The 14359-nt window shown below is 38.9% G+C and overlaps 1 pseudogene; it reads left to right on the top strand.

Annotated features, from left to right (window-relative positions):
- Positions 1-1881: 1881 nt before the first annotated feature.
- LOC102854083 lies at positions 1882-3699 on the top strand (annotated as a pseudogene).
- The last annotated feature ends 10660 nt before the right edge of the window (positions 3700-14359 follow it).

Here is a 14359-nt window from a genome sequence, read left to right as displayed (position 1 = left end):
TTTCTTGCTTAAAACTAGTTTATTAAAAACTTTCAATATATTTGTTGTTGTTGTATACCACTGAATCAGAACTGACCTACTGCTGACCCTCTGGTGGGTTTTCAGAAGCAGTTAATGCATGGGAGGAGACTGCCTATCTTCCCCCACCCCATCACACCCCGCAGCTGGTGGATTTGAACTATGAGCCTTCAGGATTGCAGCACAGCTTCTTACCAGTAGGCCACCAAAGCTCTCTATCAGTATATTTAGAAGCACAAAAATATATTAAAAACCTCCACTCTTCACATTTCCCATCAAGAATGGCTAAATTACAACTTTGTTAAAAAGGTTTTATTTACATGATTTTGTTAACCTAAAGAATATCATTTTGAAGTATGTTAAAAAAAGTTTTCTTTAATTCAGACACCAACCATCCCTCAATACTGTTTCTTTCTCTGCTGATTTTGATAATGTGTTGTAATGGCCACTGCAAAACTCACAGACTATAGTGGTAACTTCGGGATTTATTAAGGAAGTAAAAAGGCTTTAATTTAGAATTGGGAACTCTCAGGATACAAGTCTTTGATGTGGACAGCCTCTTTCCTCAACTATGCCTAAAGGCAAACCTCTCTCAAACTGGTCTCTTGGCCTCTGCCCTGCTCTGACAAGTGTTACAAAGCTCTGTTGGTTAAGTGCCTAGCAGCACCCTACTCCAATAGCATGGCTCAGCTCAAAGCTCCATGGGTTGGCAAATCTGGATCTATGGCAAATGTCCAAAGGCAGTTACTCTGCTAGCAAGCCTTTTGCCCTAAGTTATTCAGCTTTCTTTGTCCATGGGCCAAGATGTCCACATGCCACAGGCTCGTCACTGTCTCGTGACAGTCTTAATTCTGATCTCTCCGCCCAAGATCCCTGAGCTGAAACTTCTTAACTCAGGAGACTGAGCTTTAATAGCAAAGATAGCAAGTGACAATAAGGAGCAACTGAAACTTTAAGTTAAATCTGTAGGTAAATCAGGACAATTAACAGAACTACTGTAGAAGTCCAAGAGGCAGCAACAGTTAAGGGTTCAAGCTGTTAAATGGAAGGTGGGCAGTTCAAACTCATCATGAGCTCTGTGGAAGAAAAGACATAGTGATTTGCTCCTGAAAAGATTAGAGCCTAGGAAACTCTACAGGCCAGTTCTAGTCTGTCATACATAATGCTATAAGGTGGAACAACCTAGATCTCTACATTGTTGTTGTTAGGTGCCATCGAGTCGACTACCATTCACAGAGACTCTACGAACAACAGAATTGAACCTTGTTCTATCATATACCATCCTCATGATCTCGGATATGCTTAAACTCATTGTTACAGTCATTGCATCAATCTATTTCATTGAGGATCTTCTTTCACTGACCTCTTTCTCCACCTTTCCCAGCATTATTTCTTTTTCCAAGGACTGGCCCCTGCTGACAACAGCCCACCAAAGTATGTGAGATGAAGTTTCATCATTCTTGCCTCTAAGAAGCACCCTGTCTGCACTTCCTCAAAGATAGATTTGTTTGATCTTTTTGTAGTCCATGGGATATTAAATACTTTTCTCCAACACTACAATTCAAAGGTGAGGATTCTTTGATTTAAAATCTCTACTTAGGTGGCACAATCAATTTTTCCTTCATCTGAATGATGAAAAGGTTGGCAGTCTGAACTCACCTAGCAGTTCGATGGAGGAAAGGCCTGGTGATCTGTTTCTGCTAAAGTGACAAGGTAGAGGAATCTTATGGAGCAGTTCTAGTTCATAGCATACATAATCAATGGCAACTAACAAGAATAGCCTATTTCAAGACAGTCCTCTTGGGAAGCAATTCACTTATTTTTAACTCAGTAGTAACTATTCTAAACTCCTGTATTCATAACATGGATTTTCCTTCTGAGTCTCTGGCCATAGCCTTGTTGAATGTCTTTAATATTCAGAAAGTTAGTTTTCTCCTATAAAAAGAATTTTTTTAAGCCACAAAAATTGTGCAGAGTTCAGTCTAAACATTATAAGTATGATAAATATGGGTAATATTTTTGGTAAAAATATGAAGCAATTATAATGCAATAAGATAAATGTCCTCCTGTGATTTGTGAACCAGTTCAAAAGAGTTTTTAAAGGTTTCAAAATTATAAAAATGACAGTGTTATCAAAATAAATAGATGACCTAGTAAAGTGTTTGATTTCCAGGACAATCCTCCTTAATAACTCCTACTTATATAGGTTCCTGTTGTAACTGAAGAATAAGGTGTACTACAAAATTATTCTATATTGGCCCTATATATAAAATCAGTTCTTTTAATACTTCCTCAAATTATTATTCCACCTCTCCACTCCCACTTCATTTCCTTCTCAAGAGCAGTCCATACTATTAAATAATCTATTATGCCAGGAATGACAAATTGAAGAATAATGTATCACCCTTTACTGTCAGAGTATTTCAGGATCTAACCTGAAATAAATGCTGTGACAGGGTACTAACCATATACATACAAAAAAGACTGACTGATAGAACTATTATTCAACTATATGTTCCGAACACTAAAGCCAAAGATGACGAAATTGTGGAATTCTACCAACTTTTGCTGTCTGGAACTGACTGAATATGCAATCAAGATGTATTATAATAACTGCTCTGGCAAAAATAGCAAAGTGCAATAGGACAGCAAGCAATAAATGTAGATGAAGATGTAGAGACTGGAACTCTCATTCTCGGCTGCTGGGAATGTACAATGATATAACCACCATGGAAGGCAGTCTGGAATTTCCACAAAATATTGAAAACAGGTGGATCCGCAAAGCCTGCTGTCCCCTCGCCTCCGGCCTCCAGCCACCATAGAGGCTGCACGATATCCACGAGGGCTGGTTCCACGAGACCTGCAGTCTGTGGCCTGGCCAGGCCTTGTTGTTGCAGGTGGAGCAGCTGCTGTACCATTAGGGTTCACGGTACCAGGACATCTTCGTCTTCTGCAATAAGACATACCACAAATGTGCTGATGTTGGATGGTGTCATTCAGTGTACTGAGAGAGACTAGTTCTCCTACCAGATGATTGCCAACAGCTCCTCCACAGTCACCCCAACACTCGCAAGGTGCTGATCATCAGGTGTGGGGACGGAGGCGTCCTGAGGGGAAGTAGTGAAACACCCTTCAATGGAGGCCATGGTACGGTGTGAAACCGATGAGGATGTCCTTCAAGTCTCTAAGAAGTTTCTTCTAGGTATGGCGGTTGGCTACTCCAGCTCAAAGCTGCCCCTCCGTGTAGGTGATGGTTTTGAATTCATGCAGCAGAACCAGGATGCCTTCAATGTTATCATCACAGTCTCCTCAGGCTCCATGGGCCCCTCAGAGAGCCTCTTCAAAGAATCCTACTATTCATGAAGACAGCCCTCAAGGAGGACAGCATTATCTGTTGCCAGGGGTAGTGCCAGTGGCTAAACCTGGACCTCAAGGAGATGTGGCAGTTTTGCAAATCCCGCTTTCCCGTGGTGGAGTACGCCTACTGCACCATCTCCACCTGCCCCTGTGGCCAGACTGGCTTCATACTGTGCAAGAACCAAGCACTAACTTCAGAAGCCAGTGCAACAGCTGAGGCAGGCACAGTTGGAGCAGAGGCCGCTGAAGTACTAAAGCTCAGACGTGCACCGGGCGACCTTCATGTTGCCAGAGTTTGCCTGTAAGGCCCTGAATGTGGGCTGAGCACAGAGCTGCAGGAAACTGCTGTTGCCACTACCAACCAGAAACTTTGCACATGGGAAGTCCAGGGTGCCTAGAGACCCCAGCCCCACACAGGACCCTCTGCAGGCTCTCATTGACCCAAGCAAGCGTTACTGGCCCCAGAATGCGGCCCCGCTGCGGGTGAGGGGTGGGGGTGGGGGGGTGTCTGTGTCTTTCTTTGCGGCACCTAGCCTCCAGGCCTGTACCAGCTCTGTACTACACCTTCTCTGCCTTCTGTCACCCCTCACTCACCAAATATGTGTATTTATAACAACAACAACAACAACAACAGCAAAAAAACCAGAAATACCAGTTGACCCATCTATTCCACTACTGGGAATATATCTCAAAAAAATCAAGAGCTGCCACATGAACAAATGTATGAGTACCTATGTTTATTGGGCATTGTTCACAACAAGGAGATGAAAGCAGCCCAAGTACACAACAAACAAACTGTGGTATATTCACACAATGAATCCTTCATTCACGCACTTAATACTGTACAACATGGATGAGCCTGGAGGCCATTATGGAGAGGGCAAGAACTCAATCACAAAAGGGAAAAAAAATACTGTATTATTAACATGAGTGTTACAAAAAAAGGATGGTTATGGTTGTGAGGGGCAGGAAAGTAGGAAAAGAAAGAAAAGACAATGAATACTGTTAACAATTAGGTGAAGGGAAAATCAAACTGAAATGAATGGATGCTCACACATTGTATGTATTGCAATTGACATTTTGGAATAAGACATGCTTAACTAACTGAATGGGAGGGGGAAGAGAGGGAGTAGGGAAAGGTTTACATACAGAAACAACTGTTACCAGGGATGGGAGGGGAGGAATAGGAAACAGAGAGTAACAAATGGATTGGGTAAGATGAAGACAAAGGGAGAATACAGTGAAGTTTCAGTTAGATGATGTAAATAATGGCATTATAAAATGGTAATTAATGCTATAAAAGGAAATGTGCATACGTGATTTAATGAAAACCAATTTTAAGAAAGAATAACTGGTGATTGGAATGTTAAAGTTTGAAACAAACAGGGAATGACAGAAATTAAGGCCTTGGTAATAAAAATGAGGCTGGATATCACATGACAGATTTTTTTTTTTTTTACATGACAGATTTTTAACAATGATTTACTCATTTCAAACACATTTTAAAAAACCCCAACACCACCACCAAAAACGGGACTATACACATGGCCCTGACCGAACGGAATACAAAGAAATGAGACTGACTTCCTGTTGTTGATAGGTGTTATGATACCAACTTCAATGCAGCAACCTAAGAACAACAGATATGAACCTTGCCCTCTCCTGAACCATCTTCATGATACCTGTTAAGCTGAAGTGTCAAGCCATCCTGCTGAGGGTCTTTAACGCTTTCACTGACTCTCTACCTTTCCCAGCATGATGTCTCTCTCTCAGGACTAGGACCTTCTGAAAACATGCACAAAATACATGAGACAAAGTTCACGATCTACCTCTAAAGAGCATTCTAGTTTTACCTCCTTCAAGGCAATAGGTTCTTTTGGTAGTCCGTGGAATATTCAATTCTCTTTACATATTTCAAAGGCACCAATTCTTGGATCTTCCTCATTTAATGTCCAATTTTCGGTGCTTATGAAGCAACTAAAAATATCATGGCTTGCATTGGGTACAACTTTATCTTTAAACTGAAACCCTTGCTCTTTAGCACTTTAAAGAGGTCCTAGACAGCAGATTTCTCCAATGCAACACAACTTTTAATTTCTTGCCAGCTACTACCACTGATGTTGATTGTGGATCCAAGTAAAATGAAATACTTGATGATTTCAATATTTTCTACATCTATCATGATGTTATCTATTGGTTCAGAGGTGAGGACTTTTGCTTTCTTGATGTTGAGATGTAAACCATATTGCAGTCAAGAAGTCAAAATATGTGTGGCATTAAGAAAATCTGCTTTCAAGGACCTCTCCAAAGTACTAAAGGATAATGACAGTTTAAAGACTAAGGTGTCCTTGATTCAAGCTATGGTCCTTTCAATTGCTTCCTATGCATCGGAAAGACGGAAATGAAGAGGGATGACAAAAGAACAACTGATGTTCTTGAATTTTGATGTTGGAGAAGAGTATCTGAATATCCCCTGAACTCCCAAAAAATCTAAGTTAAACTTGAGGGACATGCAACCAGGGGGTTCCTTAGAAGCAAGCATGGTGAAACTTCTGTCTCAGATACTTTGGGCATACTGTCAAGAGGAACCAGTCCAGGAAGAGAGATATGCTGGACAAAGAGCAGGGTAAGAGAAAGAGAGGAAGACCCTCAATGAAATGGGTTGACACAGTGACTACAACAATGGGTTTGAATATGAAGGAGAGTGCAAGAATGGTGCAGGATAAGGCAAGGTTCAGATCTGTTGTTCAAAGGGTTAAGGGTTGCTATGAGCCACAGTGGATTTGATAGCACCTAACCCGTTACAAGGACAACCATGTATTAAGAGTTCTTTCTATTCAGTGTCCTACTAAAGTAGACACAAGAGAGCAGTATACTTTTGCCTAACCATTATGCATGGGGTTGATTTCCTCTAAGTACCTTTTTAAGTTGATATTAAGAAAGCAGGTCAGCTCTCACAATTCAGGCATCACATATACATTTCTGAGACTAAACAAACCCAAAAAAACCCAAAACAACCAACTTTGGTGGCCTATTGGTTAAGAAGCCCGCGCTACAATCTCAAAGGTATGTGATTAGAGTCTACCAGCTGCTCCATGGGAAAAGGTTGGGTACTCTCCTCCTGTGCTTCTGAAAACTCGCTGGAGTCAGCTATGGGTCAGATCTGCCTTGATGGTACATAACAACACACTGTTCCTGGCCTTTCCTTGAGCAGAAAAAAGTCATCACAACACTGTTTAATGTCTTCCATAAATAAACACTCCAGTAAAGAGACTGGTAAAGTCGGTGAATTCTTCTGGTTACTTTATTTGCGAGTCATGACTGATCTACATGACGTGTTATTTACAGCAACTCACACTTAACAAAATATTACCAGAACTTAATGAAAAAGAATGTTTTAAAAAGTATTTAGACTACCAAATTCTTAATTGGAGAAATTTTTTATCAGAAGAGTTTTTATATTTTCTAATTTTACTTTTTGGAAAATCATCCTTTGAAGTTGTCTATAAATCAATCTATAATAAAAAGTATTACAAACTTTCCCTTTCTATAAGCTTCTAACTTATCAGGGAGATGTGTTTCAATAGAAAATTTTCCAAACCATTGAAAAGGAATGGGTTTATCTGAATTGTTTTCATTAGGTGCTGTTGACTACAATTCATAGTGACTCTATGAACAATGGATCTGAACCTTGTCTATCCAGTGTCATACTTACCATCTCTGACATACTTGAGTTGGCTATGTAAAAGTGAGTTCAATATTTTTTTCTACTCCATTTCTTCCAACCCTCCTTGGACTTCTCTTCAGTTTCAAAAACTTTCAGTCACAAAGTATAAGAATTTCTCCAATGTTTAAACATTGAGACTAAAAATAATTTATAGTCTCTAAAACTTTTCCCTTTTCTGTTTCATACTTGTGAGACTGATATTTTCAAGCAAATCACAATATTTTTCTGTAGGTGCTAAAGCCTGACACGTAGCATAATCCAACAGAAATATTATATAATTATGTGGCTTCTAGTTAATAACCCGTCTCATTTATGTTCTAAAGGTAAAATTCTGTTTATCAAACAGCTCTTCATTATTCAGATCAAATTTAAAATACTAAAGAAGTAAATCTTTTGATATATGTCTCAGCTGTCAGAAGGTTTGGCTCTCTTATTGATGTTTATTTCTCTGAATTTATTTCCTTCTTAAAAAATTCATCAGTCCTACACAAGAAAAAAACCCCAAAACCAAAAAACAATAATTTTCAGAGCTGTCATTTAAAGTCCAAAAATCAAGGGAATGTCATAAGAATTTTAAAACAATTATTTTAACAATAATAATTATTATTTAAAAATTGGACCTATAGCCCAGATAGCCTTTATTATTTGGCTTTGATCCCAAATACTCACCAGACTGCCTATATGTCTTAAAGATGCTTTCAAGTTCTTGAGTAATGAATGATACACTGAATACCAATCAAGTTCTGTTATTCAGCGTATGTGCAGAACTCATCATGTCACAAATACTCTGGGGACATCCAACTGTGACTTGAAACTAATAATAGCTCACATTTATGGAAATGTTTTCTATGGGTCAGGCACTGTTCTAAGTACTTTATAAATACTTATTTAATCTTCTCAATAAGTCTGTAAGATAGGTATTCTTTATTTCTATTACCATTTAACAAATTAGAAAATACAAGCACCCAGAGTAACTTGGCCAAGGTTACTTTAATACCAAGTAAGCCACCATGTTAGAATTCAAATCCAGGAAGCCTCACTTTAAAACCTGGGCTCTCTAAACCACAGCTATATCCTTTATAATGAAACACCATAAACAAGACTGACAACTTAAAAAAGTTGACCAAACGCAAAATTTCCAAACGCCACATTATTCATTAATAACAGCTGGAATTCACAAGTAATGAGAAGAGACTAAGAAGGTAAATTTTCTTCTTTAGTCCTCATTCTAATCAAACAGGCTTCTTGAGTATACGTTAATACAAGTACTCCACAGATAATGCCTGGCACATACTAAGTACTTAAGTATTAAAGGGTGGTGGTGGCGGTAAAAATAAAAACCGTTAAGAATACGCTTGTTGACTCTTATCTCATTCTAATGACAGGCTGCTGTTGTTGTTGTTGTTGTGTGCCGTCGAGTCACTTGCAACTCATAGCGACCCTATGTACAACAGCCCTAAACTCTGCTCTGTCCTATGCCAATCGCACCGTCTGCAACAAACCCATTCCGATTACCCCAATCACTGAATCAATCCACCTCATAGGGGGCCTTCCCCTTCTGCGCTGTCCCTCCACCCTACCAAGCATGATGTCCCTCTACAAGGACTTGTCCCTCTTTGCTACATGTCCAAAGTATGTCAGACGGAGCCTTAGAATCCTTGCCTCCAAGGAGCAGCCCAGTTTGACCCTTTCCAGGATGAATCTGTTTCTTTTCCTAGCAGTCCATGGTACCCTCAATACTCTTCTCCAGCACCACAGCTCAAAGGTATCAATTCTCCTTCTATCCTCCCTAGTCATTGCCCAACTCTCTGATGCGTAACAAGTGATAGCAAAGACCATGGCCTGTATCAGGCACATTTTAGTCTCCAAAGAGACACCATTACTCTTCAGTACTTTGGAGAGGTCCCTAACAGCAGATTTTCCCATAGCAGTATGACTTCTAATTTCCTGGCTGCTGGTGCCAAGAGTGTTGACTGTAAAGCCAAGCAAACTAAAGCTGTGAACAATCTCAGTCTCTTCACCATCCGTCCTGATGCTGCCAACTGGCCCAGTGGTGAGAATCTTTGTCTTCTTGACATTGAGCCTTAATCCATATTGGAGGCTGCAGTCCTTGACACTCTGCAGCACACGCTTCAGGTCCTCCTCAGTTTCAGCAAGCAGGGTTGTGTCACCTCCATAACGCAGACTGTTAATAGGTCTTCCACCAATTTTGACCCCACATTTCTCCTCACAGAGCCCAGCCTCCCGGATAATCTGTTCTGCATACAGGCTGAAAAGGTATTGAGAAAGGATGCATCCCTGGCGTACGCCCTTCCCAATTTTGAACAATGCTGTGTTTCCTTGCTCTGTTCTGACGACTGTCTCTTGGTCCAAGTACAGGTTTCTCATTAGCACGATCAAGTGTTCTGGGATTCCCATTCTTCTCAGAGTCAGCCACAGTTTGCTATGATCCACACAATCAAACGCCTCTGCATAGTCAATGAAACACAGACAGACATTCCTCTGATATTCCCTGCTTTAAGGAGCCCTCAAAATCTCTAATTGCATGAAGTCAAATCAGAATAAATGGAGCCCAAGATCACAAACTATGACTCCTCCCTGAATAGTGTTATACCCACTTTTCAATTATCATCTATCTCATCACCTGACATTCTACATTTATAACGACAACAACAAATAATCTATTTTACAGACGCTCCAATGAAGAAGAAAGGGTAATCTCCTCCTGTGCCAGTCAGATCTGATTCGACTGCACACCGCAAATTAAAAGAAAATAAATCTATTTTGCATATTAATGCACAGGTCTTGAAAAGGTCATCAATGTCAAGGTGTGAGGTGAGATGATGGTTAAAGGTATGTGTCAACTTAGCTAGGCTGTGATTTTCGGTAGCTTGTCAGTTATTCAATGATGTAGTCATCTTTTACTTTGTGATCTGATGTGGCCATTTTCCATTGTCACACAATGCCAAGTTTAACTAACAGTCTTGTGTCTGGAACATTACCATGTTGATAAGTGAGAAGTTGGTTGGTATGCACTCACCTGATTATACATGCACACCTTATCTTATTGCATTTTGCAGATATTGCGTATTTTACAAACTCACCACTGGGCCAATTGGCAGCATCAATATGGATGGTAAAGAGATTGAGATAACAGTTTTAGTTTGCTTGGCTCCACAGTCAACACTCTTGATACCAGCAGCCAGGAAATCAAAAGACAAATTACATTGGGAAAGTCAGCTGTCAGGGACCTCTCCAGAGTGCTAAAGAGCAGTAATGTCAGGATGGAGACTAAGGTGCTCTTGATCTGGGCTATAGTCTTCGCAATTGCATGCTATGCATCGGAGAACTGGACAGTGACGAGGGATGATAGAAAGATAATTGACGCCTTTGAGCTATGGTGTTGGAGAAGAGTGTTGAATACACCATGAACTGCTAGGAAAACAAACAGGTTCTTCCTGGAGAGGGTGAAGCCGGGCTGCTCCTTGGAGCCAAGGATTCTGAAGCTTTGTCTAACATACTTTGGACATATTGCAAAGGAGGACCCAGTCCTTGGAGAGGGACATCATGTTTAGGAGAGTGGAGGGACAGCACATGTTTGGGAGAGTGAAGAGACAGCTCAGAAGAGGGAAGACCCTCGATGAGATGGATCGATTCACTGATTGGGGTTGTGGGAGTAAGCATGTCAGAGATAGTGACAGAGCAGGATTTAGGGCTCTTGTACATAGGGTCGCTATGAATCACAAGCAACTCTACAGCACATAACAACAATAACAACAACATGAAAATCCTGTGAAGGAAACTATTCAACATAAATTTTTTAACAGCATGTATTAACTTTTTGTCTCTATCATGTTTTGGAAATTCTCCTATTTCAAACTTTTCTGTTACTGCACCCTGCTTTTTTTTTTTTAAAAAAAAAATTGTCATTTTAACAAAGGTTTACAAAAAGGTTGGGTTTTCATTCATTTATTGTTGTACATTTTCCTCCCTCTCCCTCCCTGCAATGAACTTCTTGTTCCAGATTGTTGTCATACATATAATGACTAATCATACACTCCTTTCAGACAATTTTCCCCCTCATCTGTTCCAATACAGTATTCTACTGCACACCATTAATAAACACAATATAATACAAACACTAGTAGCTCTGTTGGTCTAGTGGGTAAAAAGTAGTACTGCCAATCCAAATTCACTAGCAGCTCTTCAGGAGAAAAATGGGGAATCTACTCCTGAGTGATTGATTTAGTCTCTGAAAACATTCTGGAGGATTAGCTATGAGAAAGTTTCTTTCTTTTTTCCTTTCCTTTTTTTGTTGTGTACCACTGGATCAGATCTGACTGGCACAGGAGGAGACTGACCCTCCTCCAGGAAAGCATCTGGTGGATTTCAACCACACACCTTTGGGACTGCAGTGCAGCTTCTTTGCCATGAGACAGTTTCAACTCCACAGCAATGAGTTGAATTGTTTTGTGCATTTCTTTTACTGTAAACATAACTTTTATATACATTGAAAAACCAAAAACTTCACACGACTTGCTTTATTGAGACATGTGCTTTATTGCGGTAATTTGGAACCATATCCTAAATGTCACTGATGTACACTTGGACACACAAGCAAACAATTTCATTCCCCAGTTCTCTTTTCTTAGCTTACAAAGACTGGATTTGGGCCAAAAGAAAGAAGACTAAAGCAGCTTTGTAATCGTTTGACTCCTTGCCAAGAGTAGAAACAAAGCTTGTGAAAAGCAACTGAGTCTACCTCAACTTCAGCTGTTAAAAGGAAACTAGCAAAGGATTCTACTGATAGAAGCTCTGAATATGAGTATTTCTTTCTACTTCATGATTCTGATTGAACATGGCAACGATCAGAGAAAATAACTATAATCCAGATAACATGGCCTTCTTCTTTCCAATTTTCTGCACAGTTTTTTAGGTTAGAAGTTTAACAGAATCAAGATTATATTTTTGGAGGGGGAAAAAACCTAGAAAACAAAATATTCTGCATTAATAAAGACAATGGGGGGAAAAAAATCCAGCCGTCACTGCAATTTCAATCTGCACATGGAACACATTAATTCAGTGTCATATCAACTCAGTGACCAGAACCTAGCCTTTTGTTTTAAACGAAACACAACAAAACAGAATAGAATATATTACTAATAAAATACTGTTTCACTGGGAAATATTAGCCTACCATGTGTTATGAGAGAGAAAGAAAGCATAAGGGAGAAAGAACAAAATAGTGAGAGATAACAAGACAAAAAAAGTTAAATGTGTAGTATAACTTACTGTGAATAATGATCAAAAAGCCTAAAAGACACTTTATTCAGGTGATAAAAAACATCTAGTCAAGTGGAAAGTAAAGACACTTCAAACTCTATGTAAAACAAAGGAGCTCTGGTGGCCTAGTGGCAAGAAGCTGCACTGCTGGAGAAGGAGGGGCAACTTCCTCCTGTGCCAGTGGGATCTACTTGATGGTACACAACAAGAAAATGAATAAATAAAAAACAAACTAAAAGCTATATGCAGCTCCCCGGGACTACTCTGGCTATCAGCGAGATGGATATCAACAGAATTTCAAGGGAGGCTCTGGGCAGAGTGGACCACGGGAAGCCCCTCGAGGTCGTGGAGGGCTCCCAAGACCCAACAGAGGGATGCCACAAATGAACACTCAGCAAGTGAATTAATCTGACTCACAGGATTATTTTTAAATTGCAAAAAACACACTGGCCAGTGTACCATAATGTTACCAGAAGATTACCTATTTGTTCACCCTTTCAGGAAACTTAATGTAAAGGGACTGTTTTCATCCCATTAAAAAAAAAAAGGGCAAAAGAAGCTATATGCAAAACAGCTTTCTGCATTTTAGATGTTTTAGAAATTATAGTTTCTAAAAAGAAAGTTTCTACAAAAGGACCAAAAAGTTAAGGAAACAACTGTCAGGAGAGAGAAATCAGTGGTATGAGACATTAAAAAAAAAACCAAAATTCACAGCAAGTGAAATTCTGGAAGTAAAGGAATTTATAACAACAGGAAATAAACAAGATCAAGATTTTCCACTCACCTAGGTATTCGACACCTCACCAACATGAAAAAAAGCCGATTCTCTATTCAAAAACTTGGGTTTTTGCTCTCAAGAACATTTAGTCACCAGTGTTACCTCATTACTGGTTCCTAACCTACAGCAAGGTAAAAACCAGGAAAAGGTGGAAGGAGGCTTGAAAAATTTGGCTTCATTTTATTTAAATTATAATCATTGATGTTGTTACCTGCATGTGACGTAATTTGAGGAAGAAAAAAGTCACTGAATAATTCGAAGTATTTTTCTAAAACATTTATGTACAAACTTATTCTAAAATGTGCCCAAATTACGTTAAGTATTCTAAGGCAAAAAAGAAACATCTTTTAATTATCTCTTCTGCAAAGAAAGATTATCCTACTAAACTCATCAATTTAATAGGGAAAATTAACATCACTGAGCTGCTAAAAATTTCCTTATTTTAGAAAAAAAGGAGGGGAAACCAACAGGTGAATTTGACCTAAATCTTTTTCAATTACTATGGAAACTAAAGAATAAAGTTCAACTTTACCTAGGAGATAACTACCCTAATTTATTTCCATAGCAACAGTGCTGATAGCAACAAACTTGCAATTTTCTTAAATTCAGTACTGTCTACATTATCAAATTTACATATGAAACTGGTTTGGTTTTTTTTTTTGAGACTTGCTTTTAAAACAAAAATTACATTTATATTAAGGAACATTCTAATTAACAAATAAGTTATCATAACAAAGCTTTTCTTAGGGAAGGAAGAAAAGAGAATTAAGTTAAAACCTAGCATAAAAACAGTAACTACTATATCTGGGTTGGCTGTACAACTCTTCACCACTAAACCACCCGGGCTCCCTGTAACTAATATATCTGAATAAGCATTAATAGAAATTAAAATAAGTAGATTCCTAAGCAATTGTCACTTCTAACCAGAAATAACTGTAGGGTTCTTCTATTAACCAGAGTCTATCACTCTTATTTTGAAAATATTCAGAAAATTAACTTATTGTCTCAGTCTGACTCTTGCATTGAGCTATCTATATGCAAGCTTAGCAAATTTAATCTTTCATTTGTAACCAAGTTTTATTTAAAATAAAAGCAAAAAGAAAAACAATGTTATTTTATAGCATTATTCAATTAACATATCAACAATGTCCTAAATAATTTACATTTTTTATTGAAAAAGGAAGTTCTTTATGAAT

This window comes from Elephantulus edwardii, unplaced genomic scaffold, assembly GCF_000299155.1.
Source record: "Elephantulus edwardii isolate Elephantulus edwardi_28Jun2011 unplaced genomic scaffold, EleEdw1.0 scaffold00028, whole genome shotgun sequence".
Classification (NCBI taxonomy): domain Eukaryota; kingdom Metazoa; phylum Chordata; class Mammalia; order Macroscelidea; family Macroscelididae; genus Elephantulus; species Elephantulus edwardii.
The sequence above is the reverse complement of the archived record's forward strand: the minus strand, read 5'-3'. Positions and strand labels throughout refer to the sequence as shown.